Below are 6000 nucleotides of genomic sequence, written 5' to 3'. Positions count from 1 at the left end.
TTTAACAAACAACGGTGTGATGTGAAGATGAGAATTCATACATAGTGTCTGCAATAGGAATATATCCCGGGACTAAGAAGATGCTCAGTCAAGTACTTACAAGTGTGAGGAGCTGAGTTCAGTCCTCAGCTCTCATGTAATAGCCAAGTGTGATGCTACATGCACTTGTAATTTTAGCACTGGGAAGAGAGAGGCAGAAGGTCTGTGAGGCTCAGTGGCCAGCCAGTAGAACTTAATTGCTGAGTTTTGATTTGTGGTGATTTGAATATGCTTGGCCCATGGGAAGTGGCACTATCAGGAGATGTGGCCTTGTTGGAATAGGTGTGGCCTTGTTAGAAGAAGTGTGTCACTGCATAGGTGGGCTTTGAGGGCTCCTAGTTCTCAAGGTCTACCCAGTGTGGAAGAATCAGTCTCCAGCTGGTTGCCTTCAGATCAAAATGTATATCTGCCTACACGGTGCCAGGCTCCGGATAATGGACTGAGTCTTTGAAACTGTAGCCCAGCCCCAATTAGATGTTTTCCTTTATGAGAGCTGCCTTGATCATGGTATTTCTTCACAACGATGAAACTCCAACTAAGACAGAACTCAAAGAGACTCTGTCTCAAAGAAGGCGGGTGGCATTCCCAAAGACAATAAGTTTTCCTGAAGATAATAACCCAGTCATCTCTTGGCCTCCATAAGCATATGTTCTTTCACAGACAGACAGACAGGCACACACACACACACACACACACACACACACACACACTTATAAAAACATGATGTTGATGTTGTACCAACCAAATAGGACCAGGTAAGGTCTTGAATGAATTCCCAATTGGCTGACAACAATATGAAAATATAAAGGAGAATCAAAAACTTTGGTCCAAAAAGAAAACAAACAAAACAAAACAAACAAACAAAAAACCCAATAATAAAACAAAACAGAAAAACAAAAAAAATCTTACTTTGTATCCAGTCAGTATATATAAATAATCTTCTTTTTAATATTGATAAGTGAAAATGCTACTAATTCTAAAATTAAATACAGTGAAATATGCCCAAAGCCTATTTCTTATTATAGGCAGCTGTCCTCTTCAAGAAACACTGAGGGGTGGAGTGGGGGAGTTCTGACATATCCATGTCCCCTAGAATACTTTCCACTGAAGGACACTGTGGGTAGCCTATGATGTGGACAGAAAAAAGAAATTGCCTAAAATGATGATAGACCCAGGGTTTGGAACAGAAATTCAAAAATTCTATATTCCCATTCCATTCATTAACATGTTCTTCTTTTTTTACATGTTGCTGTTGGTAACTGGAAAAAATGTGTAGCTTTTAAACTAGGAAAAAAACTAAAGAGAGAGCTATGTATACTTTTAAAATAAAAATTTCCATTAGGTGGATACTATAATGCTTCTCTCATGCACTCATCTTCATTGGAGAATACAGAAAAATACTCAGGTTTTCCACCTGCTCTTACTCTGACCCACTCCAATCCCCCTTCTCTTCAGGCCTCTCCCCTCCTTGGCGAAACATTTCAAATCAACTTACAACATCTGTTATCTCCTCTTCTCACCTCTGGAACTATTTTCAAATAAGATTTAGGGGCTATTTTGGAAAACAGAAGGTGTATATTACATAAAGTTACAAGTTGAAGGTGTATTATTTTCTTAGTTTACCTCTGATTCTAAATTCTTGATAATACAAACAAAGCCCCAAACAAAAGGGTTCATGTCCCAGAAGGATACATTTATGTGAAAGTGGTCGCCTTTTGCCATATATTCAGATTCTTAATCTTAAACATTATATAAATAGAAGAGATTTAATTACAAACCTGAAGAAATGTGTTACCGTTAATTGAATTCTCTCTACAGTTACCTTTGCACACCAGTGTTAATGAAACTCCAGTTCAAAGTGGATGAGTTTGGGGAATTGCGAACGCTATTTATTGCCTTACCTGAGATGCCAGGATCATCCTGTCAGGAAAATAAAGAGCCCAATTAGGGGAGTGCTCATTTGTGGCTATTGATCAACTTTACAAAAACTGCTAAGATTGCCAAGCAAAACAAGAGGTTCAGAGGGCACTGAGCAAGGTCAAGCGAGTGGGCAAGAAAAAAAAAAAATCTCTGTTAGTGACAGGAAAGCATTTCACCTGTGGAGTAAAAGGCTCCTGCCCTTGGGAGCTAGGCTCCACCCCAGGCCAGCCAGCCTGCCCTCCCCTCCAAGCCTCTCAGCCTCCCTGTTTGGCATCTCTCGGTATTACCAAGCTATAAATTGCCCAGGAGCTTAGAGACAATCAGGTCACGGCTGCGCTCACGAGGGAAAAGCTTCTTACTTCCGAGCACAAGGGTTCAGCTAGGAAGAGGAGGGAGAAAGCCCTTTAGTCCCCCACCGTGCGGGCGGGCAAGGGGTGAAGAGAGACGGAGGCAGGGGCGAGCACAAGCCCAAGAAGGTGGAAAAAGCGTGCCTAACAAGGTCGCACTTGACCCAAGTCTCCAAACTTATTGGTCGCTGCATGGAAACTCCCTGGGCGCTCTCTCCATTGCCTAGCAGCTGCAGCTGGGTGGAGCCTCGCTCCTCCGCCCCACCTATGGATGGACCTTGCATACAGCTCTGGTCCACCACACCCTTCCTGGGCGGTCTCCAGACATCTAGCTGCCCTGACATTATCGGAGCCTGGCTTCCCACTCGAGTTCACACGGAATGATGTGACTGGTCTCCCAAAGCAAGAAGGATCACCTCTATCTCAGTAGTCCTGCTTCCCCACAACTCCGCGGTGTCAAATGGCCAAAGACAAACTTCTGCCTCTCTCGCGTCCCAGCTCCCACCTTTTCAACCTAGAACTCACACATATCGAAACTCCTAGGGTGCTGTGGAGATCTGGGCATGCTCAATATCAAGGCAGGTTTTGATTGAAAGTTAAAAAAAAAAAAAAAAGCTTTGTATTATGCTTGCTTCTTATCCAGTGCTTATGGCTTACTGAACAGGTTGAGGGTATCCCCGAGTCTACCCACCGGGTTTAGAAAAATATCTTTTAGTGTTTTCTCCTTGGGATCTGGTCTCCTCTTAGTTCACCCCACCCCCGCCACGCTCCTAAACCCCTCTCCTCAGGTCCCTGTCCGCTGTGGGGATGGAGAGACTCTAACAGTACTGGGCTGGGCTCCGTTGCCTGAGAGGAGCCACCTATTATTAGTGCTCTCTGATTGGCTCTTCTGAGCAGCGTACCTTGGTTGGAACCAATCAAGAACCGGGGCCGGGAGATGATGGGCGGCCGCCTCCTCACTGGAGGGATTCCTGGAGAAGCTGCAGTGTGGGGATGCTCTGACCGAGTTCAGCCCCCAGTGTCTTTCCTCCTCCTCCTCCTGCAGCGACAGCATCCGCAGTTAGCAGTGGGCAACTTGAGGCTGTAACCGGGGCAAGCCCCCAGGGTCCTGCTCACCCAACAGGGGGCTCAGGTCCCCGAAGGGGTGTGTGCAGGGCGGGGGCGGCCAGCTGGGACCAGCTGGTGGCCCTAGAAAACCTCACCCACACCCACACCCACACACCCCTTTTGTGTTGCAGGCTGCCCCTCTGAGAGCGGAGGCAGCGAGAGAGTACTCGTGTGCCTCGCACCGGTCCGCGGTGAGAGCAGCGGGGACCAAGACTCGCACCACCTCCCGGTCCTCGCTCCAGGTAAGGCAGCCCCACTGGCAGCGCGGCCACCTCGGTGGTACCTTGGTACCTCTGCGCTTCAATCTGTCGAAGAGACCTAGGTACACTTGATTTGTGGCGATGGGAGACCAAGGGAGGGATTCCCCGTAAGCCTATTGTGAGAAATGCAAGACCACAAGTGCATCTCCGGGAAAAGCACTTTGCACAGGGCTGGTGATTTAGAACCAGGAGTTGATGTTGGGCATCCCCCATCTTCTTGCTTCTTCCATTCTCTCCTCTGTCCTCCACCCCCCCCAGCCCCCTCTCTCCTCCCCTCCTCCTATTCTAAGCCAGTACAGCCCCCCACCCCCAACTGGGGGTGGTGGAGGATTGTCTTTCTTACAGGGAAGAAGGGCAGTGAAGAAGAGAAAAAGATTTCTTTCTGTTGGAGGGAGGATAGATTGCAACCCCGTGTGAAAATATGAGTCCAGGAAGGGATGAAACCACACAGGGAATTAAACTGAATGAGAGTAGACAAGGAGACCAGCTTCTGCTCTCAGAAAGGAAGTGTCAAGTTTGAATCCATCTCCTCCTTGCAAGAGGCTACAAATGGAACAAAAATAACCCAACACTCCAACCCACTTTCAACTGCCTAATTGCTGCTGCTCTCCTGTGCCTGCTATCAGAATCTTCTTGTTTGCATCTGTCCTAGGGGGCTGACAGTTTGGGATAGCACCTCAGTGTCACCGTCTGAACTTTGAGGGCTTGTTGAGTTTGTAAAAATTAAAACTAGATCATCACCCTCCCGAGATTTACCCAGGTAGCCTTTATAGTGGGAGGGTAATAACATGGGAAGTTTCAAAACCTTTGCAAGTGACACCAGAATTATCAGGAGACTTAGATTTTACTTTGATCTTGCTAATCTGGTTAGCTTCTGTGGACTGTGGACATGTTGATGTCCACTTCCCTAACCTTAACCCTTTGGTGAAACACAGGAAGTTTAACTTTTGTGTTAAAGCTGCTTTTGTGCATGAGATTCCTTTTTTTTTTTTTTTTTTTTTTTTTTTTACCTATTTAAAGGCTGCCTCCACATGTCACTGTCTAGATACTAAATTCATGTCTCGACACACTCTTTTAATATGAAAACACTGAATAGATATAAAATTGATGTTTCTGCAGTTTTCTTGTTCCCTTCAGAAGGTAGATGTAGGTTCAGTTGACAGGATCCTCTTGGACTAGAGGAAAGTTTAGAAAGTAATGGAAGGAAGATAGTCTCACATTTGAAAGATCTTAAGGGGGAAACATTTCTCTTCTCACATCTTGTTAAAAAAGAGAGCCACTGAAACAACTTCCATAACTGTCAGAGAAACAGGTCAAGCACATCGTACTTGTTAGACAGTGTCTTGACAATAGCTTCTGCAATCTCTAATTCCATCATCTCTGATCTAAGCTTTGTTTTCCTATTATTCCTCGGAGACTGATAAGCGATTACCATCAGCTGGGGGGGTGGGGAGAGAAGGGAAATATCCAGTTCTATGCAATCAGGTTCTGCGGGAGCAGAGCAAAAGCAGCAGATGCTGGTTCCAAGATAAATCTTTCTGATTTATCGGGAGAAATGCCAAGCCGTAGGTTTTTTTTTTTTTTTCTAAATGCCCAATTGAGATAAGAAGAGGGGAACCTTCCCTTTTTAAGTCTCTCTCAACTCCCACACCAGCCTGGGTACCCCAGGTAGGTCTTTTCAATCACATACCTTTAACTTGTAAGTTTCTACACAAACTTAGGAAAGAACGGACTTCATGTGGCATCAGTGATATTTACTGGTATATTGATAAATATTAATATTGTACATTGTTTTCAAAACCGTTTTCTATTCTTGATTATCTCACCTACCTTAGCAGACTTCACGCACCCAAGCATGTGAGCGCGTGCACACACACACATACACACTCTCCACACCACACACATTAACCATATGTATACGCTCATACCACTCGTGTATAGGCACACAGGAGATTTTTCTAAAGCTAGACATCTAAATGCCTTGAAAATGTAGTGTCTCTGTTGAGATCTATGACTTTTCAGAGGGAACACTTTTTGGGTACAAGGACAAAAGAATAACCACTTAATTACTTCATGTGTGTGTACAGCTGAGTTTACAAGTTTAGACATGAAAAGACGTAAAGGAAAGAAGTAGCTTTCCGTGGGGACAAAATAAGATTCTGTTTGCTTGTTTTTGCACTGTACCGGGGAGATGTGAAAATGTGGGCTTGGATTTATTTGCATGACTCTGTGTAAAATATTAATTATATCAACTGCGTGTACAGAGATGTTTATGAATGTGAAATTTTTTCATATACTTCTGAAAAATTGAGCCTTCATATCCTGCA

At 44.8% G+C, this 6000-nt stretch overlaps 1 protein-coding gene across 2 annotated transcripts in view; it reads left to right on the top strand.

The window, feature by feature from the left end:
* The first annotated feature begins 3270 nt into the window (after nt 1-3270).
* Syt1 (synaptotagmin 1) overlaps nt 3271-6000 on the top strand; it is a 530426-nt gene continuing 527696 nt past the window's right edge. Inside the window, exon 1 of one of the 2 annotated variants that reach the window (XM_021173812.2) lies at nt 3271-3655. The gene's annotated coding sequence lies outside the window, so the exon portion shown is untranslated. Of the gene's footprint in view, nt 3656-5322; nt 5342-6000 lie in introns of those variants that run through there. The other variant, XM_029482352.2, reaches the window with a different exon arrangement.

This window comes from Mus caroli, unplaced genomic scaffold (genome assembly GCF_978045245.1).
Source record: "Mus caroli unplaced genomic scaffold, Mus_caroli_1 scaffold_9, whole genome shotgun sequence".
NCBI classification, from domain to species: Eukaryota; Metazoa; Chordata; class Mammalia; order Rodentia; family Muridae; genus Mus; species Mus caroli.
This window is presented reverse-complemented; position numbering and strand designations above follow the sequence as displayed.